We start from the raw sequence: 25,317 nt of genomic DNA, 5'->3' as shown, positions 1-25,317 counted from the left end.
TGGCGACTCAATGGTGGCTCCCGGTGGCTTCGGGCCGGCTGCTGTCAGGCAGGAGGGCCGGCCCGGGCTGCGGCCGGGCTGCGCCTAGCTCCGCGTGGGCGGGCAGGACCGATGCCCAAGGGACCACGGGCCCCGGGGCCTGAAGCCTCCGGGGCCACGTCCCTGTGAGCGACGTGCGGGATCTTGGGCGGGGCGCCAAGCGCCGAAGGGTTTGCTGGGTCACGGCCACCCTGGGCTGGGAGGTGGTCGCCAAACCCTCCGCCGCCGCCCGATACCCGAGACCTCCGTTCCCCCTGCCTGGGCGGGCGAGGGGGCCCTGCCGGGGCGGGCCGGCCGCCAGGCTGGCGTTAAGGCGCCAGCGCCAGCGAAACTGGGCCTCAAGAGGCAGCCGTCGGCCCCCGCCCCCGTCTACGGCCATACCACCCTGAACGCGCCCGATCTCGTCTGATCTCGGAAGCTAAGCAGGGTCGGGCCTGGTTAGTACTTGGATGGGAGACCGCCTGGGAATACCGGGTGCTGTAGGCTTTTTGCCTCCCGCTCCGCCCGCCTTCTCCTTTACTCGCCCGCGGCGGGGGGGCCGCCGGCTCCGCCCCCGCCGAGCCCCGCTGCAGGCAGTAGTCAAGGTGGTTTACCTGCCCGAGCAGGAAGTTTGGGCGATGGCAGAAGTGGGAAGAAACTCTTGAGCGCAGGTTCTTGGGATCCACGGAGCAGCGCATGCACATGCGATGGGTGCCTACACAGCTGGCTTGCTTGTCTGTGGGGAAAGGCGAGATGGGTCAGGGCCTGGGTTCCTGAGGGGCTGAGAATCAAGGCAGGGATAGAAGAAAGGGGACAGGCCCACATCTCCTGAACCCACGCCGGCGCCCACTCACCTTTGTGGAAAATACGATTGAAAAGTGCCCGCAAGAATCTCTTCAGATGCCTCCAGAGTTGAGGGAAGAAGGGGAGGGGGGAGGCCGGGAGCAGGGTGAGCCCTGAAATCCAACCCTTGTCCTGTCACACCCCAGCAGCCCTCCCACCTCAGCCCCTTCAAGACCCCAGGGCTCCCCCAACCGCGCTGCACAGATCCTGCCCTGACCATAGTCACCATGTTGATCCCCACGTTGAGCAAGATGAAGCTGACCGGGATCAGAAGAATTGAGTATCCTTGCTCCTGGCATTTCCTGGGGATGGGGCCAGTGAACGGCTCGGCTCGGTAGTAGTTTCGCTCACCCATGGCCGTTGGTCCCAGGACTGCCTGGGCCCTCTGCCCTCCAGTTTTAACTGGGAGCCAGACTGGGTCATAATGGGGCAGGTGGTGAGGTCACAGTGAGGGAGGGGGATGAAAAGGAGGGCCCAGAGTGGCATTCCCTGGTAACCAGGGTCAGGTAAGCTGAGCCTGGACAGTCAAACAGGGCCTGGTGGCCGGCATACATCCCCTCGAGCGGTCATTCATTCGCTCACCGCCCGCTGACTCACTTGTTCAAATGACACATTGCGTCTCTTGGCCCCTCTTGAGACTAGGAAGACCTCGGCCTCAGAGGCCTGCTGAAGGCCTGGCTGGAGTCCAGAGCCTCAGCCTTCTTCATGCCCTTCACTGGGCCTGGAGCTGGACCTGCCCAGATGTGGAATCTCCCAGTTTGGAAGCAACGTCTTGTATGAGGCTCTCTGTGGACAGGGACAGCTGAGACACAGAGGAGGTGCCCAGAGACCAGGGGTTTGGAGTCTGCAGCTGCAGATGTACTTAGTGCATGGTATAGGACCAGGAGGGGCCTGCTGGCAGAACTGTGGCCACTAAACCAAAGGGACCCTCAGGCCAAGAAGGGGACACTGGCTTCTTATTGCAGGAAGCCAAGCGCAGGGACCCAGGCTGGCAGAAGGAGTGGCGCTTCCAAGCCACAGACCACCAATGTTTCCTGGACTCTGGCGCTCTTTATTCCTCTCTCCATGCCCTGCCGCCCCCTGCCCCTGCCCCCATTTGCTGCTGGTAAGTTCATTTTCCCAGTCTGGCTCCCGTGCAGAGAGGGCCTGGAGGCCGAGGTGGAAGGTAGCAGCGAGTTGGCCCGCGCTTGGCCCTCCTGCGGTTGCCGCTTCAGCACCAGACTGTGATACACCTGGTAGTTGGCATTGCCTCCCGGGTTCCGGCTGAGTGGCATGAAGGTGGGCGGGGGTGGAGGGTGCTCGGTAGCCTGGACGTCGGGCAGGAGGTGAGAGGGGCGGAGGAGCAGCGCTGAGCTGGGAGCCGGGGCCCGCTGGTCCGAGGCCTCGGCCAGTACCGTGAGGGAGGCGGAGGTGGCCACAGGGCGCCGCAAGGGCAGGATCTCAGCCCATTCGGCCAGCGGGTGCCGCACCTCGTGGGGATCGCGGGAGTAATCCAAGTGTCCCGTGGAGGGATGCAGGCTGCGGTTGGACTCGCTGTGAGCACAGCTGGGGAGGCTACGTCTGTGGGCCGGTGGGGTGTCGCGCTACCAGGCTTCGGGCCGGTAGACCCGAGGCACCAGAGCGGATGGAGGCTCAGAGCCCTCCAGACCCAGACTCCGCCATGGGCCCAGTTGCCGTCATTTCGGCCCGCGAGCCCCTCGACCTGCACCTGGCCGCCCCCACCGGCGCCCAGCCCCGGCGCCGCCACCTGTGTGCCGGTGTGTCCCTCCACAGCTCCCTCCGACAAAAGCCCCCCCACACCCCGCCCCTGTGGCGTGTCACCGGGGCCGGGTGCGGGAGCGGGATCGAGGGCAGGGGCCGCTTCCCCGGGCCTGCCGGCCACCAGGGGCGGGGTCCTGAGCTCGGCGGGGGGTGTGGGGGCAAGGGTGGCCTTGCCGGGGCTGAGGGGCCGTGGCGACTCAATGGTGGCTCCCGGTGGCTTCGGGCCGGCTGCTGTCAGGCAGGAGGGCCGGCCCGGGCTGCGGCCGGGCTGCGCCTAGCTCCGCGTGGGCGGGCAGGACCGATGCCCAAGGGACCACGGGCCCCGGGGCCTGAAGCCTCCGGGGCCACGTCCCTGTGAGCGACGTGCGGGATCTTGGGCGGGGCGCCAAGCGCCGAAGGGTTTGCTGGGTCACGGCCACCCTGGGCTGGGAGGTGGTCGCCAAACCCTCCGCCGCCGCCCGATACCCGAGACCTCCGTTCCCCCTGCCTGGGCGGGCGAGGGGGCCCTGCCGGGGCGGGCCGGCCGCCAGGCTGGCGTTAAGGCGCCAGCGCCAGCGAAACTGGGCCTCAAGAGGCAGCCGTCGGCCCCCGCCCCCGTCTACGGCCATACCACCCTGAACGCGCCCGATCTCGTCTGATCTCGGAAGCTAAGCAGGGTCGGGCCTGGTTAGTACTTGGATGGGAGACCGCCTGGGAATACCGGGTGCTGTAGGCTTTTTGCCTCCCGCTCCGCCCGCCTTCTCCTTTACTCGCCCGCGGCGCGGGGGCCGCCGGCTCCGCCCCCGCCGAGCCCCGCTGCAGGCAGTAGTCAAGGTGGTTTACCTGCCCGAGCAGGAAGCTTGGGCGATGGCAGAAGTGGGAAGAAACTCTTGAGCGCAGGTTCTTGGGATCCACGGAGCAGCGCATGCACATGCGATGGGTGCCTACACAGCTGGCTTGCTTGTCTGTGGGGAAAGGCGAGATGGGTCAGGGCCTGGGTTCCTGAGGGGCTGAGAATCAAGGCAGGGATAGAAGAAAGGGGACAGGCCCACATCTCCTGAACCCACGCCGGCGCCCACTCACCTTTGTGGAAAATACGATTGAAAAGTGCCCGCAAGAATCTCTTCAGATGCCTCCAGAGTTGAGGGAAGAAGGGGAGGGGGGAGGCCGGGAGCAGGGTGAGCCCTGAAATCCAACCCTTGTCCTGTCACACCCCAGCAGCCCTCCCACCTCAGCCCCTTCAAGACCCCAGGGCTCCCCCAACCGCGCTGCACAGATCCTGCCCTGACCATAGTCACCATGTTGATCCCCACGTTGAGCAAGATGAAGCTGACCGGGATCAGAAGAATTGAGTATCCTTGCTCCTGGCATTTCCTGGGGATGGGGCCAGTGAACGGCTCGGCTCGGTAGTAGTTTCGCTCACCCATGGCCGTTGGTCCCAGGACTGCCTGGGCCCTCTGCCCTCCAGTTTTAACTGGGAGCCAGACTGGGTCATAATGGGGCAGGTGGTGAGGTCACAGTGAGGGAGGGGGATGAAAAGGAGGGCCCAGAGTGGCATTCCCTGGTAACCAGGGTCAGGTAAGCTGAGCCTGGACAGTCAAACAGGGCCTGGTGGCCGGCATACATCCCCTCGAGCGGTCATTCATTCGCTCACCGCCCGCTGACTCACTTGTTCAAATGACACATTGCGTCTCTTGGCCCCTCTTGAGACTAGGAAGACCTCGGCCTCAGAGGCCTGCTGAAGGCCTGGCTGGAGTCCAGAGCCTCAGCCTTCTTCATGCCCTTAACTGGGCCTGGAGCTGGACCTGCCCAGATGTGGAATCTCCCAGTTTGGAAGCAACGTCTTGTATGAGGCTCTCTGTGGACAGGGACAGCTGAGACACAGAGGAGGTGCCCAGAGACCAGGGGTTTGGAGTCTGCAGCTGCAGATGTACTTAGTGCATGGTATAGGACCAGGAGGGGCCTGCTGGCAGAACTGTGGCCACTAAACCAAAGGGACCCTCAGGCCAAGAAGGGGACACTGGCTTCTTATTGCAGGAAGCCAAGCGCAGGGACCCAGGCTGGCAGAAGGAGTGGCGCTTCCAAGCCACAGACCACCAATGTTTCCTGGACTCTGGCGCTCTTTATTCCTCTCTCCATGCCCTGCCGCCCCCTGCCCCTGCCCCCATTTGCTGCTGGTAAGTTCATTTTCCCAGTCTGGCTCCCGTGCAGAGAGGGCCTGGAGGCCGAGGTGGAAGGTAGCAGCGAGTTGGCCCGCGCTTGGCCCTCCTGCGGTTGCCGCTTCAGCACCAGACTGTCATACACCTGGTAGTTGGCATTGCCTCCCGGGTTCCGGCTGAGTGGCATGAAGGTGGGCGGGGGTGGAGGGTGCTCGGTAGCCTGGACGTCGGGCAGGAGGTGAGAGGGGCGGAGGAGCAGCGCTGAGCTGGGAGCCGGGGCCCGCTGGTCCGAGGCCTCGGCCAGTACCGTGAGGGAGGCGGAGGTGGCCACAGGGCGCCGCAAGGGCAGGATCTCAGCCCATTCGGTCAGCGGGTGCCGCACCTCGTGGGGATCGCGGGAGTAATCCAAGTGTCCCGTGGAGGGATGCAGGCTGCGGTTGGACTCGCTGTGAGCACAGCTGGGGAGGCTACGTCTGTGGGCCGGTGGGGTGTCGCGCTACCAGGCTTCGGGCCGGTAGACCCGAGGCACCAGAGCGGATGGAGGCTCAGAGCCCTCCAGACCCAGACTCCGCCATGGGCCCAGTTGCCGTCATTTCGGCCCGCGAGCCCCTCGACCTGCACCTGGCCGCCCCCACCGGCGCCCAGCCCCGGCGCCGCCACCTGTGTGCCGGTGTGTCCCTCCACAGCTCCCTCCGACAAAAGCCCCCCCACACCCCGCCCCTGTGGCGTGTCACCGGGGCCGGGTGCGGGAGCGGGATCGAGGGCAGGGGCCGCTTCCCCGGGCCTGCCGGCCACCAGGGGCGGGGTCCTGAGCTCGGCGGGGGGTGTGGGGGCAAGGGTGGCCTTGCCGGGGCTGAGGGGCCGTGGCGACTCAATGGTGGCTCCCGGTGGCTTCGGGCCGGCTGCTGTCGGGCAGGAGGGCCGGCCCGGGCTGCGGCCGGGCTGCGCCTAGCGCCGCGTGGGCGGGCAGGGCCGATGCCCAAGGGACCGCGGGCCCCGGGCCCTGAAGCCTCCGGGGCCACGTCCCTGTGAGCGACGTGCGGGATCTTGGGCGGGGCGCCAAGCGCCGAAGGGTTTGCTGGGTCACGGCCGCCCTGGGCTGGGAGGTGGTCGCCAAACCCTCCGCCGCCGCCCGATACCCGAGACCTCCGTTCCCCCTGCCTGGGCGGGCGAGGGGGCCCTGTCGGGGCGGGCCGGCTGCCAGGCTGGCGTTAAGGCGCCAGCGCCAGCGAAACTGGGCCTCAAGAGGCAGCCGTCGGCCCCCGCCCCCGTCTACGGCCATACCACCCTGAACGCGCCCGATCTCGTCTGATCTCGGAAGCTAAGCAGGGTCGGGCCTGGTTAGTACTTGGATGGGAGACCGCCTGGGAATACCGGGTGCTGTAGGCTTTTTGCCTCCCGCTCCGCCCGCCTTCTCCTTTACTCGCCCGCGGCGGGGGCCGCCGGCTCCGCCCCCGCCGGGCCCCGCTGCAGGCCCCACCTCCTCAGGCCCCTCCCACCACGGCGCGCGCCGGCGGGGGCGCTCCCCGCCGGCCCGGCCGGCCAGGCGGCCAGAAGGCGGCCCTGGAAGGCAGCCGCACCCCAGACGCTCCCGGGGTGGCTGGCCCGGACCCAGACTCCGCCGCGGGCCCAGTGGCCGTCCTTTCGGCCCGCGAGCCCCTCGACCTGCACCTGGCCGCCCCCACCGGCGCCCAGCCCCGGCGCCGCCACCTGTGTGCCTGTGTGTCCCTCCACAGCTCCCTCCGACAAAAGCCCCGCCCCACCACCACCCCGCCCCTCTGGCGTGTCACCGCGGTTGGGTGCGGGAGCGGGATCGAGGGCAGGGGCCGCTTCCCCGGGCCTGCCGGCCACCAGGGGCGGGGTCCTGAGCTCGGCGGGGGGTGTGGGGGCAAGGGTGGCCTTGCCGGGGCAGAGGGGCCGTGGCGACTCAATGGTGGCTCCCGGTGGCTTCGGGCCGGCTGCTGTCGGGCAGGAGGGCCGGCTCGGGCTGCGGCCGGGCTGCGCCTAGCGCCGCGTGGGCGGGCAGGACCGGTGCCCAAGGGACCGCGGGCCCCGGGCCCTGAAGCCTCCGGGGCCACGTCCCTGTGAGCGACGTGCGGGATCTTGGGCGGGGCGCCAAGCGCCGAAGGGTTTGCTGGGTCACGGCCGCCCTGGGCTGGGAGGTGGTCGCCAAACCCTCCGCCGCCGCCCGATACCCGAGACCTCCGTTCCCCCTGCCTGGGCGGGCGAGGGGGCCCTGCCGGGGCGGGCCGGCCGCCAGGCTGGCGTTAAGGCGCCAGCGCCAGCGAAACTGGGCCTCAAGAGGCAGCCGTCGGCCCCCGCCCCCGTCTACGGCCATACCACCCTGAACGCGCCCGATCTCGTCTGATCTCGGAAGCTAAGCAGGGTCGGGCCTGGTTAGTACTTGGATGGGAGACCGCCTGGGAATACCGGGTGCTGTAGGCTTTTTGCCTCCCGCTCCGCCCGCCTTCTCCTTTACTCGCCCGCGGCGCGGGGGCCGCCGGCTCCGCCCCCGCCGAGCCCCGCTGCAGGCAGTAGTCAAGGTGGTTTACCTGCCCGAGCAGGAAGCTTGGGCGATGGCAGAAGTGGGAAGAAACTCTTGAGCGCAGGTTCTTGGGATCCACGGAGCAGCGCATGCACATGCGATGGGTGCCTACACAGCTGGCTTGCTTGTCTGTGGGGAAAGGCGAGATGGGTCAGGGCCTGGGTTCCTGAGGGGCTGAGAATCAAGGCAGGGATAGAAGAAAGGGGACAGGCCCACATCTCCTGAACCCACGCCGGCGCCCACTCACCTTTGTGGAAAATACGATTGAAAAGTGCCCGCAAGAATCTCTTCAGATGCCTCCAGAGTTGAGGGAAGAAGGGGAGGGGGGAGGCCGGGAGCAGGGTGAGCCCTGAAATCCAACCCTTGTCCTGTCACACCCCAGCAGCCCTCCCACCTCAGCCCCTTCAAGACCCCAGGGCTCCCCCAACCGCGCTGCACAGATCCTGCCCTGACCATAGTCACCATGTTGATCCCCACGTTGAGCAAGATGAAGCTGACCGGGATCAGAAGAATTGAGTATCCTTGCTCCTGGCATTTCCTGGGGATGGGGCCAGTGAACGGCTCGGCTCGGTAGTAGTTTCGCTCACCCATGGCCGTTGGTCCCAGGACTGCCTGGGCCCTCTGCCCTCCAGTTTTAACTGGGAGCCAGACTGGGTCATAATGGGGCAGGTGGTGAGGTCACAGTGAGGGAGGGGGATGAAAAGGAGGGCCCAGAGTGGCATTCCCTGGTAACCAGGGTCAGGTAAGCTGAGCCTGGACAGTCAAACAGGGCCCGGTGGCCGGCATACATCCCCTCGAGCGGTCACTCATTCGCTCACCGCCCGCTGACTCACTTGTTCAAATGACACATTGCGTCTCTTGGCCCCTCTTGAGACTAGGAAGACCTTGGCCTCAGAGGCCTGCTGAAGGCCTGGCTGGAGTCCAGAGCCTCAGCCTTCTTCATGCCCTTCACTGGGCCTGGAGCTGGACCTGCCCAGATGTGGAACCTCCCAGTTTGGAAGCAACGTCTTGTATGAGGCTCTCTGTGGACAGGGACAGCTGAGACACAGAGGAGGTGCCCAGAGACCAGGGGTTTGGAGTCTGCAGCTGCAGATGTACTTAGTGCATGGTATAGGACCAGGAGGGGCCTGCTGGCAGAACTGTGGCCACTAAACCAAAGGGACCCTCAGGCCAAGAAGGGGACACTGGCTTCTTATTGCAGGAAGCCAAGCGCAGGGACCCAGGCTGGCAGAAGGAGTGGCGCTTCCAAGCCACAGACCACCAATGTTTCCTGGACTCTGGAGCTCTTTATTCCTCTCTCCATGCCCTGCCGCCCCCTGCCCCTGCCCCCATTTGCTGCTGGTAAGTTCATTTTCCCAGTCTGGCTCCCATGCAGAGAGGGCCTGGAGGCCGAGGTGGAAGGTAGCAGCGAGTTGGCCCGCGCTTGGCCCTCCTGCGGTTGCCGCTTCAGCACCAGACTGTCATACACCTGGTAGTTGGCATTGCCTCCCGGGTTCCGGCTGAGTGGCATGAAGGTGGGCGGGGGTGGAGGGTGCTCGGTAGCCTGGACGTCGGGCAGGAGGTGAGAGGGGCGGAGGAGCAGCGCTGAGCTGGGAGCCGGGGCCCGCTGGTCCGAGGCCTCGGCCAGTACCGTGAGGGAGGCGGAGGTGGCCACAGGGCGCCGCAAGGGCAGGATCTCAGCCCATTCGGCCAGCGGGTGCCGCACCTCGTGGGGATCGCGGGAGTAATCCAAGTGTCCCGTGGAGGGATGCAGGCTGCGGTTGGACTCGCTGTGAGCACAGCTGGGGAGGCTACGTCTGTGGGCCGGTGGGGTGTCGCGCTACCAGGCGTCGGGCCGGTAGACCCGAGGCACCAGAGCGGATGGAGGCTCAGAGCCCTCCAGACCCAGACTCCGCCATGGGCCCAGTTGCTGTCCTTTTGGCCCGCGAGCCCCTCGACCTGCACCTGGCCGCCCCCACCGGCGCCCAGCCCCGGCGCCGCCACCTGTGTGCCTGTGTGTCCCTCCACAGCTCCCTCCGACAAAAGCCCCGCCCCACCACCACCCCGCCCCTCTGGCGTGTCACCGCGGTTGGGTGCGGGAGCGGGATCGAGGGCAGGGGCCGCTTCCCCGGGCCTGCCGGCCACCAGGGGCGGGGTCCTGAGCTCGGCGGGGGGTGTGGGGGCAAGGGTGGCCTTGCCGGGGCTGAGGGGCCGTGGCGACTCAATGGTGGCTCCCGGTGGCTTCGGGCCGGCTGCTGTCGGGCAGGAGGGCCGGCCCGGGCTGCGGCCGGGCTGCGCCTAGCGCCGCGTGGGCGGGCAGGGCCGATGCCCAAGGGACCGCGGGCCCCGGGCCCTGAAGCCTCCGGGGCCACGTCCCTGTGAGCGACGTGCGGGATCTTGGGCGGGGCGCCAAGCGCCGAAGGGTTTGCTGGGTCACGGCCGCCCTGGGCTGGGAGGTGGTCGCCAAACCCTCCGCCGCCGCCCGATACCCGAGACCTCCGTTCCCCCTGCCTGGGCGGGCGAGGGGGCCCTGTCGGGGCGGGCCGGCCGCCAGGCTGGCGTTAAGGCGCCAGCGCCAGCGAAACTGGGCCTCAAGAGGCAGCCGTCGGCCCCCGCCCCCGTCTACGGCCATACCACCCTGAACGCGCCCGATCTCGTCTGATCTCGGAAGCTAAGCAGGGTCGGGCCTGGTTAGTACTTGGATGGGAGACCGCCTGGGAATACCGGGTGCTGTAGGCTTTTTGCCTCCCGCTCCGCCCGCCTTCTCCTTTACTCGCCCGCGGCGGGGGCCGCCGGCTCCGCCCCCGCCGGGCCCCGCTGCAGGCCCCACCTCCTCAGGCCCCTCCCACCACGGCGCGCGCCGGCGGGGGCGCTCCCCGCCGGCCCGGCCGGCCAGGCGGCCAGAAGGCGGCCCTGGAAGGCAGCCGCACCCCAGACGCTCCCGGGGTGGCTGGCCCGGACCCAGACTCCGCCGCGGGCCCAGTGGCCGTCCTTTCGGCCCGCGAGCCCCTCGACCTGCACCTGGCCGCCCCCACCGGCGCCCAGCCCCGGCGCCGCCACCTGTGTGCCTGTGTGTCCCTCCACAGCTCCCTCCGACAAAAGCCCCGCCCCACCACCACCCCGCCCCTCTGGCGTGTCACCGCGGTTGGGTGCGGGAGCGGGATCGAGGGCAGGGGCCGCTTCCCCGGGCCTGCCGGCCACCAGGGGCGGGGTCCTGAGCTCGGCGGGGGGTGTGGGGGCAAGGGTGGCCTTGCCGGGGCAGAGGGGCCGTGGCGACTCAATGGTGGCTCCCGGTGGCTTCGGGCCGGCTGCTGTCGGGCAGGAGGGCCGGCCCGGGCTGCGGCCGGGCTGCGCCTAGCTCCGCGTGGGCGGGCAGGACCGATGCCCAAGGGACCACGGGCCCCGGGGCCTGAAGCCTCCGGGGCCACGTCCCTGTGAGCGACGTGCGGGATCTTGGGCGGGGCGCCAAGCGCCGAAGGGTTTGCTGGGTCACGGCCGCCCTGGGCTGGGAGGTGGTCGCCAAACCCTCCGCCGCCGCCCGATACCCGAGACCTCCGTTCCCCCTGCCTGGGCGGGCGAGGGGGCCCTGCCGGGGTGGGCCGGCCGCCAGGCTGGCGTTAAGGCGCCAGCGCCAGCGAAACTGGGCCTCAAGAGGCAGCCGTCGGCCCCCGCCCCCGTCTACGGCCATACCACCCTGAACGCGCCCGATCTCGTCTGATCTCGGAAGCTAAGCAGGGTCGGGCCTGGTTAGTACTTGGATGGGAGACCGCCTGGGAATACCGGGTGCTGTAGGCTTTTTGCCTCCCGCTCCGCCCGCCTTCTCCTTTACTCGCCCGCGGCGGGGGGGCCGCCGGCTCCGCCCCCGCCGAGCCCCGCTGCAGGCAGTAGTCAAGGTGGTTTACCTGCCCGAGCAGGAAGCTTGGGCGACGGCAGAAGTGGGAAGAAACTCTTGAGCGCAGGTTCTTGGGATCCACGGAGCAGCGCATGCACATGCCATGGGTGCCTACACAGCTGGCTTGCTTGTCTGTGGGGAAAGGCGAGATGGGTCAGGGCCTGGGTTCCTGAGGGGCTGAGAATCAAGGCAGGGATAGAAGAAAGGGGACAGGCCCACATCCCCTGAACCCACGCCGGCGCCCACTCACCTTTGTGGAAAATACGATTGAAAAGTGCCCGCAAGAATCTCTTCAGATGCCTCCAGAGTTGAGGGAAGAAGGGGAGGGGGGAGGCCGGGAGCAGGGTGAGCCCTGAAATCCAACCCTTGTCCTGTCACACCCCAGCAGCCCTCCCACCTCAGCCCCTTCAAGACCCCAGGGCTCCCCCAACCGCGCTGCACAGATCCTGCCCTGACCATAGTCACCATGTTGATCCCCACGTTGAGCAAGATGAAGCTGACCGGGATCAGAAGAATTGAGTATCCTTGCTCCTGGCATTTCCTGGGGATGGGGCCAGTGAACGGCTCGGCTCGGTAGTAGTTTCGCTCACCCATGGCCGTTGGTCCCAGGACTGCCTGGGCCCTCTGCCCTCCAGTTTTAACTGGGAGCCAGACTGGGTCATAATGGGGCAGGTGGTGAGGTCACAGTGAGGGAGGGGGATGAAAAGGAGGGCCCAGAGTGGCATTCCCTGGTAACCAGGGTCAGGTAAGCTGAGCCTGGACAGTCAAACAGGGCCCGGTGGCCGGCATACATCCCCTCGAGCGGTCACTCATTCGCTCACCGCCCGCTGACTCACTTGTTCAAATGACACATTGCGTCTCTTGGCCCCTCTTGAGACTAGGAAGACCTTGGCCTCAGAGGCCTGCTGAAGGCCTGGCTGGAGTCCAGAGCCTCAGCCTTCTTCATGCCCTTCACTGGGCCTGGAGCTGGACCTGCCCAGATGTGGAACCTCCCAGTTTGGAAGCAACGTCTTGTATGAGGCTCTCTGTGGACAGGGACAGCTGAGACACAGAGGAGGTGCCCAGAGACCAGGGGTTTGGAGTCTGCAGCTGCAGATGTACTTAGTGCATGGTATAGGACCAGGAGGGGCCTGCTGGCAGAACTGTGGCCACTAAACCAAAGGGACCCTCAGGCCAAGAAGGGGACACTGGCTTCTTATTGCAGGAAGCCAAGCGCAGGGACCCAGGCTGGCAGAAGGAGTGGCGCTTCCAAGCCACAGACCACCAATGTTTCCTGGACTCTGGAGCTCTTTATTCCTCTCTCCATGCCCTGCCGCCCCCTGCCCCTGCCCCCATTTGCTGCTGGTAAGTTCATTTTCCCAGTCTGGCTCCCATGCAGAGAGGGCCTGGAGGCCGAGGTGGAAGGTAGCAGCGAGTTGGCCCGCGCTTGGCCCTCCTGCGGTTGCCGCTTCAGCACCAGACTGTCATACACCTGGTAGTTGGCATTGCCTCCCGGGTTCCGGCTGAGTGGCATGAAGGTGGGCGGGGGTGGAGGGTGCTCGGTAGCCTGGACGTCGGGCAGGAGGTGAGAGGGGCGGAGGAGCAGCGCTGAGCTGGGAGCCGGGGCCCGCTGGTCCGAGGCCTCGGCCAGTACCGTGAGGGAGGCGGAGGTGGCCACAGGGCGCCGCAAGGGCAGGATCTCAGCCCATTCGGCCAGCGGGTGCCGCACCTCGTGGGGATCGCGGGAGTAATCCAAGTGTCCCGTGGAGGGATGCAGGCTGCGGTTGGACTCGCTGTGAGCACAGCTGGGGAGGCTACGTCTGTGGGCCGGTGGGGTGTCGCGCTACCAGGCGTCGGGCCGGTAGACCCGAGGCACCAGAGCGGATGGAGGCTCAGAGCCCTCCAGACCCAGACTCCGCCATGGGCCCAGTTGCTGTCCTTTTGGCCCGCGAGCCCCTCGACCTGCACCTGGCCGCCCCCACCGGCGCCCAGCCCCGGCGCCGCCACCTGTGTGCCTGTGTGTCCCTCCACAGCTCCCTCCGACAAAAGCCCCGCCCCACCACCACCCCGCCCCTCTGGCGTGTCACCGCGGTTGGGTGCGGGAGCGGGATCGAGGGCAGGGGCCGCTTCCCCGGGCCTGCCGGCCACCAGGGGCGGGGTCCTGAGCTCGGCGGGGGGTGTGGGGGCAAGGGTGGCCTTGCCGGGGCTGAGGGGCCGTGGCGACTCAATGGTGGCTCCCGGTGGCTTCGGGCCGGCTGCTGTCGGGCAGGAGGGCCGGCCCGGGCTGCGGCCGGGCTGCGCCTAGCGCCGCGTGGGCGGGCAGGGCCGATGCCCAAGGGACCGCGGGCCCCGGGCCCTGAAGCCTCCGGGGCCACGTCCCTGTGAGCGACGTGCGGGATCTTGGGCGGGGCGCCAAGCGCCGAAGGGTTTGCTGGGTCACGGCCGCCCTGGGCTGGGAGGTGGTCGCCAAACCCTCCGCCGCCGCCCGATACCCGAGACCTCCGTTCCCCCTGCCTGGGCGGGCGAGGGGGCCCTGTCGGGGCGGGCCGGCCGCCAGGCTGGCGTTAAGGCGCCAGCGCCAGCGAAACTGGGCCTCAAGAGGCAGCCGTCGGCCCCCGCCCCCGTCTACGGCCATACCACCCTGAACGCGCCCGATCTCGTCTGATCTCGGAAGCTAAGCAGGGTCGGGCCTGGTTAGTACTTGGATGGGAGACCGCCTGGGAATACCGGGTGCTGTAGGCTTTTTGCCTCCCGCTCCGCCCGCCTTCTCCTTTACTCGCCCGCGGCGGGGGCCGCCGGCTCCGCCCCCGCCGGGCCCCGCTGCAGGCCCCACCTCCTCAGGCCCCTCCCACCACGGCGCGCGCCGGCGGGGGCGCTCCCCGCCGGCCCGGCCGGCCAGGCGGCCAGAAGGCGGCCCTGGAAGGCAGCCGCACCCCAGACGCTCCCGGGGTGGCTGGCCCAGACCCAGACTCCGCCGCGGGCCCAGTGGCCGTCCTTTCGGCCCGCGAGCCCCTCGACCTGCACCTGGCCGCCCCCACCGGCGCCTAGCCCCGGCGCCGCCATCTGTGTGCCGGTGTGTCCCTCCACAGCTCCCTCCGACAAAAGCCCCGCCCCACCACCACCCCGCCCCTCTGGCGTGTCACCGCGGTTGGGTGCTGGAGCGGGATCGAGGGCAGGGGCCGCTTCCCCGGGCCTGCCGGCCACCAGGGGCGGGGTCCTGAGCTCGGCGGGGGGTGTGGGGGCAAGGGTGGCCTTGCCGGGGCTGAGGGGCCGTGGCGACTCAATGGTGGCTCCCGGTGGCTTCGGGCCGGCTGCTGTCAGTCAGGAGGGCCGGCCCGGGCTGCGGCCGGGCTGCGCCTAGCTCCGCGTGGGCGGGCAGGACCGATGCCCAAGGGACCACGGGTGCCGGGGCCTGAAGCCTCCGGGGCCACGTCCCTGTGAGCGACGTGCGGGATCTTGGGCGGGGCGCCAAGCGCCGAAGGGTTTGCTGGGTCACGGCCGCCCTGGGCTGGGAGGTGGTCGCCAAACCCTCCGCCGCCGCCCGATACCCGAGACCTCCGTTCCCCCTGCCTGGGCGGGCGAGGGGGCCCTGCCGGGGCGGGCCGGCCGCCAGGCTGGCGTTAAGGCGCCAGCGCCAGCGAAACTGGGCCTCAAGAGGCAGCCGTCGGCCCCCGCCCCCGTCTACGGCCATACCACCCTGAACGCGCCCGATCTCGTCTGATCTCGGAAGCTAAGCAGGGTCGGGCCTGGTTAGTACTTGGATGGGAGACCGCCTGGGAATACCGGGTGCTGTAGGCTTTTTGCCTCCCCCTCCGCCCGCCTTCTCCTTTACTCGCCCGCGGCGGGGGGGCCGCCGGCTCCGCCCCCGCCGAGCCCCGCTGCAGGCAGTAGTCAAGGTGGTTTACCTGCCCGAGCAGGAAGCTTGGGCGACGGCAGAAGTGGGAAGAAACTCTTGAGCACAGGTTCTTGGGATCCACGGAGCAGCGCATGCACATGCCATGGGTGCCTACACAGCTGGCTTGCTTGTCTGTGGGGAAAGGCGAGATGGGTCAGGGCCTGGGTTCCTGAGGGGCTGAGAATCAAGGCAGGGATAGAAGAAAGGGGACAGGCCCACATCCCCTGAACCCACGCCGGCGCCCACTCACCTTTGTGGAAAATACGATTGAAAAGTGCCCGCAAGAATCTCTTCAGATGCCTCCAGAGTTGAGGGAAGAAGGGGAGGGGGGAGGCCGGGAGCAGGGTGAGCCCTGAAATCCAACCCTTGTCCTGTCACACCCCAGCAGCCCTCCCACCTCAGCCCCTTCAAGACCCCAGGGCTCCCCCAACCGCGCTGCACAGATCCTGCCCTGACCATAGTCACCATGTTGATCCCCACGTTGAGCAAGATGAAGCTGACCGGGATCAGAAGAATTGAGTATCCTTGCTCCTGGCATTTCCTGGGGATGGGGCCAGTGAACGGCTCGGCTCGGTAGTAGTTTCGCTCACCCATGGCCGTTGGTCCCAGGACTGCCTGGGCCCTCTGCCCTCCAGTTTTAACTGGGAGCCAGACTGGGTCATAATGGGGCAGGTGGTGAGGTCACAGTGAGGGAGGGGGATGAAAAGGAGGGCCCAGAGTGGCATTCCCTGGTAACCAGGGTCAGGTAAGCTGAGCCTGGACAGTCAAACAGGGCCCGGTGGCCGGCATACATCCCCTCGAGCGGTCACTCATTCGCTCACTGCCCGCTGACTCACTTGTTCAAATGACACATTGCGTCTCTTGGCCCCTCTTGAGACTAGGAAGACCTTGGCCTCAGAGGCCTGCTGAAGGCCTGGCTGGAGTCCAGAGCCTCAGCCTTCTTCATGCCCTTCACTGGGCCTGGAGCTGGACCTGCCCAGATGTGGAACCTCCCAGTTTGGAAGCAACGTCTTGTATGAGGCTCTCTGTGGACAGGGACAGCTGAGACACAGAGGAGGTGCCCAGAGACCAGGGGTTTGGAGTCTGCAGCTGCAGATGTACTTAGTGCATGGTATAGGACCAGGAGGGGCCTGCTGGCAGAACTGTGGCCACTAAACCAAAGGGACCCTCAGGCCAAGAAGGGGACACTGGCTTCTTATTGCAGGAAGCCAAGCGCAGGGACCCAGGCTGGCAGAAGGAGTGGCGCTTCCAAGCCACAGACCACCAATGTTTCCTGGACTCTGGAGCTCTTTATTCCTCTCTCCATGCCCTGCCGCCCCCTGCCCCTGCCCCCATTTGCTGCTGGTAAGTTCATTTTCCCAGTCTGGCTCCCGTGCAGAGAGGGCCTGGAGGCCGAGGTGGAAGGTAGCAGCGAGTTGGCCCGCGCTTGGCCCTCCTGCGGTTGCCGCTTCAGCACCAGACTGTCATACACACCTGGTAGTTGGCATTGCCTCCCGGGTTCCGGCTGAGTGGCATGAAGGTGGGCGGGGGTGGAGGGTGCTCGGTAGCCTGGACGTCGGGCAGGAGGTGAGAGGGGCGGAGGAGCAGCGCTGAGCTGGGAGCCGGGGCCCGCTGGTCCGAGGCCTCGGCCAGTACCGTGAGGGAGGCGGAGGTGGCCACAGGGCGCCGCAAGGGCAGGATCTCAGCCCATTCGGCCAGCGGGTGCCGCACCTCGTGGGGATCGCGGGAGTAATCCAAGTGTCCCGTGGAGGGATGCAGGCTGCGGTTGGACTCGCTGTGAGCACAGCTGGGGAGGCTACGTCTGTGGGCCGGTGGGGTGTCGCGCTACCAGGCGTCGGGCCGGTAGACCCGAGGCACCAGAGCGGATGGAGGCTCAGAGCCCTCCAGACCCAGACTCCGCCATGGGCCCAGTTGCTGTCCTTTTGGCCCGCGAGCCCCTCGACCTGCACCTGGCCGCCCCCACCGGCGCCCAGCCCCGGCGCCGCCACCTGTGTGCCTGTGTGTCCCTCCACAGCTCCCTCCGACAAAAGCCCCGCCCCACCACCACCCCGCCCCTCTGGCGTGTCACCGCGGTTGGGTGCGGGAGCGGGATCGAGGGCAGGGGCCGCTTCCCCGGGCCTGCCGGCCACCAGGGGCGGGGTCCTGAGCTCGGCGGGGGGTGTGGGGGCAAGGGTGGCCTTGCCGGGGCAGAGGGGCCGTGGCGACTCAATGGTGGCTCCCGGTGGCTTCGGGCCGGCTGCTGTCGGGCAGGAGGGCCGGCCCGGGCTGCGGCCGGGCTGCGCCTAGCGCCGCGTGGGCGGGCAGGACCGATGCCCAAGGGACCGCGGGCCCCGGGCCCTGAAGCCTCCGGGGCCACGTCCCTGTGAGCGACGTGCGGGATCTTGGGCGGGGCGCCAAGCGCCGAAGGGTTTGCTGGGTCACGGCCGCCCTGGGCTGGGAGGTGGTCGCCAAACCCTCCGCCGCCGCCCGATACCCGAGACCTCCGTTCCCCCTGCCTGGGCGGGCGAGGGGGCCCTGCCGGGGCGGGCCGGCCGCCAGGCTGGCGTTAAGGCGCCAGCGCCAGCGAAACTGGGCCTCAAGAGGCCGCCCGCGGCCCCCCGCCCCCGTCTACGGCCATACCACCCTGAACGCGCCCGATCTCGTCTGATCTCGGAAGCTAAGCAGGGTCGGGCCTGGTTAGTACTTGGATGGGAGACCGCCTGGGAATACCGGGTGCTGTAGGCTTTTTGCCTCCCGCTCCGCCCGCCTTCTCCTTTACTCGCCCGCGGCGGGGGCCGCCGGCTCCGCCCCCGCCGGGCCCCGCTGCAGGACCCACCTCCTCAGGCCCCTCCCACCACGGCGCGCGCCGGCGGGGGCGCTCCCCGCCGGCCCGGCCGGCCAGGCGGCCAGAAGGCGGCCCTGGAAGGCAGCCGCACCCCAGACGCTCCCGGGGTGGCTGGCCCAGACCCAGACTCCGCCGCGGGCCCAGTGGCCGTCCTTTCGGCCCGCGAGCCCCTCGACCTGCACCTGGCCGCCCCCACCGGCGCCTAGCCCCGGCGCCGCCATCTGTGTGCCGGTGTGTCCCTCCACAGCTCCCTCCGACAAAAGCCCCGCCCCACCACCACCCCGCCCCTCTGGCGTGTCACCGCGGTTGGGTGCTGGAGCGGGATCGAGGGCAGGGGCCGCTTCCCCGGGCCTGCCGGCCACCAGGGGCGGGGTCCTGAGCTCGGCGGGGGGTGTGGGGGCAAGGGTGGCCTTGCCGGGGCTGAGGGGCCGTGGCGACTCAATGGTGGCTCCCGGTGGCTTCGGGCCGGCTGCTGTCAGGCAGGAGGGCCGGCCCGGGCTGCGGCCGGGCTGCGCCTAGCTCCGCGTGGGCGGGCAGGACCGATGCCCAAGGGACCACGGGCCCCGGGGCCTGAAGCCTCCGGGGCCACGTCCCTGTGAGCGACGTGCGGGATCTTGGGCGGGGCGCCAAGCGCCGAAGGGTTTGCTGGGTCACGGCCACCCTGGGCTGGGAGGTGGTCGCCAAACCCTCCGCCGCCGCCCGATACCCGAGACCTCCGTTCCCCCTGCCTGGGCGGGCGAGGGGGCCCTGCCGGGGCGGGCCGGCCGCCAGGCTGGCGTTAAGGCGCCAGCGCCAGCGAAACTGGGCCTCAAGAGGCAGCCGTCGGCCCCCGCCCCCGTCTACGGCCATACCACCCTGAACGCGCCCGATCTCGTCTGATCTCGGAAGCTAAGCAGGGTCGGGCCTGGTTAGTACTTGGATGGGAGACCGCCTGGGAATACCGGGTGCTGTAGGCTTTTTGCCTCCCGCTCCGCCCGCCTTCTCCTTTACTCGCCCGCGGCGGGGGGGCCGCCGGCTCCGCCCCCGCCGAGCCCCGCTGCAGGCAGTAGTCAAGGTGGTTTACCTGCCCGAGCAGGAAGTTTGGGCGATGGCAGAAGTGGGAAGAAACTCTTGAGCGCAGGTTCTTGGGATCCACGGAGCAGCGCATGCACATGCGATGGGTGCCTACACAGCTGGCTTGCTTGTCTGTGGGGAAAGGCGAGATGGGTCAGGGCCTGGGTTCCTGAGGGGCTGAGAATCAAGGCAGGGATAGAAGAAAGGGGACAGGCCCACATCTCCTGAACCCACGCCGGCGCCCACTCACCTTTGTGGAAAATACGATTGAAAAGTGCCCGCAAGAATCTCTTCAGATGCCTCCAGAGTTGAGGGAAGAAGGGGAGGGGGGAGGCCGGGAGCAGGGTGAGCCCTGAAATCCAACCCTTGTCCTGTCACACCCCAGCAGCCCTCCCACCTCAGCCCCTTCAAGACCCCAGGGCTCCCCCAACCGCGCTGCACAGATCCTGCCCTGACCATAGTCACCATGTTGATCCCCACGTTGAGCAAGATGAAGCTGACCGGGATCAGAAGAATTGAGTATCCTTGCTCCTGGCATTTCCTGGGGATGGGGCCAGTGAACGGCTCGGCTCGGTAGTAGTTTCGCTCACCCATGGCCGTTGGTCCCAGGACTGCCTGGGCCCTCTGCCCTCCAGTTTTAACTGGGAGCCAGACTGGGTCATAATGGGGCAGGTGGTGAGGTCACAGTGAGGGAGGGGGATGAAAAGGAGGGCCCAGAGTGGCATTCCCTGGTAACCAGGGTCAGGTAAGCTGAGCCTGGACAGTCAAACAGGGCCTGGTGGCCGGCATACATCCCCTCGAGCGGTCATTCATTCGCTCACCGCCCGCTGACTCACTTGTTCAAATGACACATTGCGTCTCTTGGCCCCTCTTGAGACTAGGAAGACCTCGGCCTCAGAGGCCTGCTGAAGGCCTGGCTGGAGTCCAGAGCCTCAGCCTTCTTCATGCCCTTCACTGGGCCTGGAGCTGGACCTGCCCAGATGTGGAATCTCCCAGTTTGGAAGCAACGTCTTGTATGAGGCTCTCTGTGGACAGGGACAGCTGAGACACAGAGGAGGTGCCCAGAGACCAGGGGTTTGGAGTCTGCAGCTGCAGATGTACTTAGTGCATGGTATAGGACCAGGAGGGGCCTGCTGGCAGAACTGTGGCCACTAAACCAAAGGGACCCTCAGGCCAAGAAGGGGACACTGGCTTCTTATTGCAGGAAGCCAAGCGCAGGGACCCAGGCTGGCAGAAGGAGTGGCGCTTCCAAGCCACAGACCACCAATGTTTCCTGGACTCTGGCGCTCTTTATTCCTCTCTCCATGCCCTGCCGCCCCCTGCCCCTGCCCCCATTTGCTGCTGGTAAGTTCATTTTCCCAGTCTGGCTCCCGTGCAGAGAGGGCCTGGAGGCCGAGGTGGAAGGTAGCAGCGAGTTGGCCCGCGCTTGGCCCTCCTGCGGTTGCCGCTTCAGCACCAGACTGTGATACACCTGGTAGTTGGCATTGCCTCCCGGGTTCCGGCTGAGTGGCATGAAGGTGGGCGGGGGTGGAGGGTGCTCGGTAGCCTGGACGTCGGGCAGGAGGTGAGAGGGGCGGAGGAGCAGCGCTGAGCTGGGAGCCGGGGCCCGCTGGTCCGAGGCCTCGGCCAGTACCGTGAGGGAGGCGGAGGTGGCCACAGGGCGCCGCAAGGGCAGGATCTCAGCCCATTCGGCCAGCGGGTGCCGCACCTCGTGGGGATCGCGGGAGTAATCCAAGTGTCCCGTGGAGGGATGCAGGCTGCGGTTGGACTCGCTGTGAGCACAGCTGGGGAGGCTACGTCTGTGGGCCGGTGGGGTGTCGCGCTACCAGGCTTCGGGCCGGTAGACCCGAGGCACCAGAGCGGATGGAGGCTCAGAGCCCTCCAGACCCAGACTCCGCCATGGGCCCAGTTGCCGTCATTTCGGCCCGCGAGCCCCTCGACCTGCACCTGGCCGCCCCCACCGGCGCCCAGCCCCGGCGCCGCCACCTGTGTGCCGGTGTGTCCCTCCACAGCTCCCTCCGACAAAAGCCCCCCCACACCCCGCCCCTGTGGCGTGTCACCGGGGCCGGGTGCGGGAGCGGGATCGAGGGCAGGGGCCGCTTCCCCGGGCCTGCCGGCCACCAGGGGCGGGGTCCTGAGCTCGGCGGGGGGTGTGGGGGCAAGGGTGGCCTTGCCGGGGCTGAGGGGCCGTGGCGACTCAATGGTGGCTCCCGGTGGCTTCGGGCCGGCTGCTGTCAGGCAGGAGGGCCGGCCCGGGCTGCGGCCGGGCTGCGCCTAGCTCCGCGTGGGCGGGCAGGACCGATGCCCAAGGGACCACGGGCCCCGGGGCCTGAAGCCTCCGGGGCCACGTCCCTGTGAGCGACGTGCGGGATCTTGGGCGGGGCGCCAAGCGCCGAAGGGTTTGCTGGGTCACGGCCACCCTGGGCTGGGAGGTGGTCGCCAAACCCTCCGCCGCCGCCCGATACCCGAGACCTCCGTTCCCCCTGCCTGGGCGGGCGAGGGGGCCCTGCCGGGGCGGGCCGGCCGCCAGGCTGGCGTTAAGGCGCCAGCGCCAGCGAAACTGGGCCTCAAGAGGCAGCCGTCGGCCCCCGCCCCCGTCTACGGCCATACCACCCTGAACGCGCCCGATCTCGTCTGATCTCGGAAGCTAAGCAGGGTCGGGCCTGGTTAGTACTTGGATGGGAGACCGCCTGGGAATACCGGGTGCTGTAGGCTTTTTGCCTCCCGCTCCGCCCGCCTTCTCCTTTACTCGCCCGCGGCGCGGGGGCCGCCGGCTCCGCCCCCGCCGAGCCCCGCTGCAGGCAGTAGTCAAGGTGGTTTACCTGCCCGAGCAGGAAGCTTGGGCGATGGCAGAAGTGGGAAGAAACTCTTGAGCGCAGGTTCTTGGGATCCACGGAGCAGCGCATGCACATGCGATGGGTGCCTACACAGCTGGCTTGCTTGTCTGTGGGGAAAGGCGAGATGGGTCAGGGCCTGGGTTCCTGAGGGGCTGAGAATCAAGGCAGGGATAGAAGAAAGGGGACAGGCCCACATCTCCTGAACCCACGCCGGCGCCCACTCACCTTTGTGGAAAATACGATTGAAAAGTGCCCGCAAGAATCTCTTCAGATGCCTCCAGAGTTGAGGGAAGAAGGGGAGGGGGGAGGCCGGGAGCAGGGTGAGCCCTGAAATCCAACCCTTGTCCTGTCACACCCCAGCAGCCCTCCCACCTCAGCCCCTTCAAGACCCCAGGGCTCCCCCAACCGCGCTGCACAGATCCTGCCCTGACCATAGTCACCATGTTGATCCCCACGTTGAGCAAGATGAAGCTGACCGGGATCAGAAGAATTGAGTATCCTTGCTCCTGGCATTTCCTGGGGATGGGGCCAGTGAATGGCTCGGCTCGGTAGTAGTTTCGCTCACCCATGGCCGTTGGTCCCAGGACTGCCTGGGCCCTCTGCCCTCCAGTTTTAACTGGGAGCCAGACTGGGTCATAATGGGGCAGGTGGTGAGGTCACAGTGAGGGAGGGGGATGAAAAGGAGGGCCCAGAGTGGCATTCCCTGGTAACCAGGGTCAGGTAAGCTGAGCCTGGACAGTCAAACAGGGCCTGGTGGCCGGCATACATCCCCTCGAGCGGTCATTCATTCGCTCACCGCCCGCTGACTCACTTGTTCAAATGACACATTGCGTCTCTTGGCCCCTCTTGAGACTAGGAAGACCTCGGCCTCAGAGGCCTGCTGAAGGCCTGGCTGGAGTCCAGAGCCTCAGCCTTCTTCATGCCCTTAACTGGGCCTGGAGCTGGACCTGCCCAGATGTGGAATCTCCCAGTTTGGAAGCAACGTCTTGTATGAGGCTCTCTGTGGACAGGGACAGCTGAGACACAGAGGAGGTGCCCAGAGACCAGGGGTTTGGAGTCTGCAGCTGCAGATGTACTTAGTGCATGGTATAGGACCAGGAGGGGCCTGCTGGCAGAACTGTGGCCACTAAACCAAAGGGACCCTCAGGCCAAGAAGGGGACACTGGCTTCTTATTGCAGGAAGCCAAGCGCAGGGACCCAGGCTGGCAGAAGGAGTGGCGCTTCCAAGCCACAGACCACCAATGTTTCCTGGACTCTGGCGCTCTTTATTCCTCTCTCCATGCCCTGCCGCCCCCTGCCCCTGCCCCCATTTGCTGCTGGTAAGTTCATTTTCCCAGTCTGGCTCCCGTGCAGAGAGGGCCTGGAGGCCGAGGTGGAAGGTAGCAGCGAGTTGGCCCGCGCTTGGCCCTCCTGCGGTTGCCGCTTCAGCACCAGACTGTCATACACCTGGTAGTTGGCATTGCCTCCCGGGTTCCGGCTGAGTGGCATGAAGGTGGGCGGGGGTGGAGGGTGCTCGGTAGCCTGGACGTCGGGCAGGAGGTGAGAGGGGCGGAGGAGCAGCGCTGAGCTGGGAGCCGGGGCCCGCTGGTCCGAGGCCTCGGCCAGTACCGTGAGGGAGGCGGAGGTGGCCACAGGGCGCCGCAAGGGCAGGATCTCAGCCCATTCGGTCAGCGGGTGCCGCACCTCGTGGGGATCGCGGGAGTAATCCAAGTGTCCCGTGGAGGGATGCAGGCTGCGGTTGGACTCGCTGTGAGCACAGCTGGGGAGGCTACGTCTGTGGGCCGGTGGGGTGTCGCGCTACCAGGCTTCGGGCCGGTAGACCCGAGGCACCAGAGCGGATGGAGGCTCAGAGCCCTCCAGACCCAGACTCCGCCATGGGCCCAGTTGCCGTCATTTCGGCCCGCGAGCCCCTCGACCTGCACCTGGCCGCCCCCACCGGCGCCCAGCCCCGGCGCCGCCACCTGTGTGCCGGTGTGTCCCTCCACAGCTCCCTCCGACAAAAGCCCCCCCACACCCCGCCCCTGTGGCGTGTCACCGGGGCCGGGTGCGGGAGCGGGATCGAGGGCAGGGGCCGCTTCCCCGGGCCTGCCGGCCACCAGGGGCGGGGTCCTGAGCTCGGCGGGGGGTGTGGGGGCAAGGGTGGCCTTGCCGGGGCTGAGGGGCCGTGGCGACTCAATGGTGGCTCCCGGTGGCTTCGGGCCGGCTGCTGTCGGGCAGGAGGGCCGGCCCGGGCTGCGGCCGGGCTGCGCCTAGCGCCGCGTGGGCGGGCAGGGCCGATGCCCAAGGGACCGCGGGCCCCGGGCCCTGAAGCCTCCGGGGCCACGTCCCTGTGAGCGACGTGCGGGATCTTGGGCGGGGCGCCAAGCGCCGAAGGGTTTGCTGGGTCACGGCCGCCCTGGGCTGGGAGGTGGTCGCCAAACCCTCCGCCGCCGCCCGATACCCGAGACCTCCGTTCCCCCTGCCTGGGCGGGCGAGGGGGCCCTGTCGGGGCGGGCCGGCTGCCAGGCTGGCGTTAAGGCGCCAGCGCCAGCGAAACTGGGCCTCAAGAGGCAGCCGTCGGCCCCCGCCCCCGTCTACGGCCATACCACCCTGAACGCGCCCGATCTCGTCTGATCTCGGAAGCTAAGCAGGGTCGGGCCTGGTTAGTACTTGGATGGGAGACCGCCTGGGAATACCGGGTGCTGTAGGCTTTTTGCCTCCCGCTCCGCCCGCCTTCTCCTTTACTCGCCCGCGGCGGGGGCCGCCGGCTCCGCCCCCGCCGGGCCCCGCTGCAGGCCCCACCTCCTCAGGCCCCTCCCACCACGGCGCGCGCCGGCGGGGGCGCTCCCCGCCGGCCCGGCCGGCCAGGCGGCCAGAAGGCGGCCCTGGAAGGCAGCCGCACCCCAGACGCTCCCGGGGTGGCTGGCCCGGACCCAGACTCCGCCGCGGGCCCAGTGGCCGTCCTTTCGGCCCGCGAGCCCCTCGACCTGCACCTGGCCGCCCCCACCGGCGCCCAGCCCCGGCGCCGCCACCTGTGTGCCTGTGTGTCCCTCCACAGCTCCCTCCGACAAAAGCCCCGCCCCACCACCACCCCGCCCCTCTGGCGTGTCACCGCGGTTGGGTGCGGGAGCGGGATCGAGGGCAGGGGCCGCTTCCCCGGGCCTGCCGGCCACCAGGGGCGGGGTCCTGAGCTCGGCGGGGGGTGTGGGGGCAAGGGTGGCCTTGCCGGGGCAGAGGGGCCGTGGCGACTCAATGGTGGCTCCCGGTGGCTTCGGGCCGGCTGCTGTCGGGCAGGAGGGCCGGCTCGGGCTGCGGCCGGGCTGCGCCTAGCGCCGCGTGGGCGGGCAGGACCGATGCCCAAGGGACCGCGGGCCCCGGGCCCTGAAGCCTCCAGGGCCACGTCCCTGTGAGCGACGTGCGGGATCTTGGGCGGGGCGCCAAGCGCCGAAGGGTTTGCTGGGTCACGGCCGCCCTGGGCTGGGAGGTGGTCGCCAAACCCTCCGCCGCCGCCCGATACCCGAGACCTCCGTTCCCCCTGCCTGGGCGGGCGAGGGGGCCCTGCCGGGGCGGGCCG

General features: G+C 68.2%; 12 non-coding genes across 12 annotated transcripts; all 12 read left to right on the top strand.

Moving 5' to 3' along the window:
* The first annotated feature begins 406 nt into the window (after window positions 1–406).
* Window positions 407–525, top strand: LOC137213924 (5S ribosomal RNA). The gene has a single exon (XR_010938543.1). It is a non-coding gene; the product is annotated as a 5S ribosomal RNA (ribosomal RNA).
* Window positions 526–3,218: 2,693 nt separating this feature from the next.
* Window positions 3,219–3,337, top strand: LOC137213923 (5S ribosomal RNA). Its single transcript, XR_010938542.1, has one exon. It is a non-coding gene; the product is annotated as a 5S ribosomal RNA (ribosomal RNA).
* Window positions 3,338–6,030: 2,693 nt separating this feature from the next.
* Window positions 6,031–6,149, top strand: LOC137213922 (5S ribosomal RNA). Its single transcript, XR_010938541.1, has one exon. It is a non-coding gene; the product is annotated as a 5S ribosomal RNA (ribosomal RNA).
* A 937-nt stretch (window positions 6,150–7,086) lies between these two features.
* LOC137213921 (5S ribosomal RNA) lies at window positions 7,087–7,205 on the top strand. Its single transcript, XR_010938540.1, has one exon. It is a non-coding gene; the product is annotated as a 5S ribosomal RNA (ribosomal RNA).
* Window positions 7,206–9,904: 2,699 nt separating this feature from the next.
* Window positions 9,905–10,023, top strand: LOC137213920 (5S ribosomal RNA). The gene has a single exon (XR_010938539.1). It is a non-coding gene; the product is annotated as a 5S ribosomal RNA (ribosomal RNA).
* A 937-nt stretch (window positions 10,024–10,960) lies between these two features.
* Window positions 10,961–11,079, top strand: LOC137213919 (5S ribosomal RNA). Its single transcript, XR_010938538.1, has one exon. It is a non-coding gene; the product is annotated as a 5S ribosomal RNA (ribosomal RNA).
* A 2,699-nt stretch (window positions 11,080–13,778) lies between these two features.
* Window positions 13,779–13,897, top strand: LOC137213918 (5S ribosomal RNA). Its single transcript, XR_010938537.1, has one exon. It is a non-coding gene; the product is annotated as a 5S ribosomal RNA (ribosomal RNA).
* Window positions 13,898–14,834: 937 nt separating this feature from the next.
* On the top strand, window positions 14,835–14,953 carry LOC137213917 (5S ribosomal RNA). The gene has a single exon (XR_010938536.1). It is a non-coding gene; the product is annotated as a 5S ribosomal RNA (ribosomal RNA).
* Window positions 14,954–17,655: 2,702 nt separating this feature from the next.
* LOC137213916 (5S ribosomal RNA) lies at window positions 17,656–17,774 on the top strand. Its single transcript, XR_010938535.1, has one exon. It is a non-coding gene; the product is annotated as a 5S ribosomal RNA (ribosomal RNA).
* A 937-nt stretch (window positions 17,775–18,711) lies between these two features.
* Window positions 18,712–18,830, top strand: LOC137213914 (5S ribosomal RNA). Its single transcript, XR_010938532.1, has one exon. It is a non-coding gene; the product is annotated as a 5S ribosomal RNA (ribosomal RNA).
* A 2,693-nt stretch (window positions 18,831–21,523) lies between these two features.
* On the top strand, window positions 21,524–21,642 carry LOC137213913 (5S ribosomal RNA). Its single transcript, XR_010938531.1, has one exon. It is a non-coding gene; the product is annotated as a 5S ribosomal RNA (ribosomal RNA).
* Window positions 21,643–24,335: 2,693 nt separating this feature from the next.
* LOC137213912 (5S ribosomal RNA) lies at window positions 24,336–24,454 on the top strand. The gene has a single exon (XR_010938530.1). It is a non-coding gene; the product is annotated as a 5S ribosomal RNA (ribosomal RNA).
* Window positions 24,455–25,317: the final 863 nt, after the last annotated feature.

Source organism: Pseudorca crassidens, chromosome 19, assembly GCF_039906515.1.
Source record: "Pseudorca crassidens isolate mPseCra1 chromosome 19, mPseCra1.hap1, whole genome shotgun sequence".
In the NCBI taxonomy this organism is placed as follows: domain Eukaryota; kingdom Metazoa; phylum Chordata; class Mammalia; order Artiodactyla; family Delphinidae; genus Pseudorca; species Pseudorca crassidens.
The sequence above is the reverse complement of the archived record's forward strand: the minus strand, read 5'-3'. Positions and strand labels throughout refer to the sequence as shown.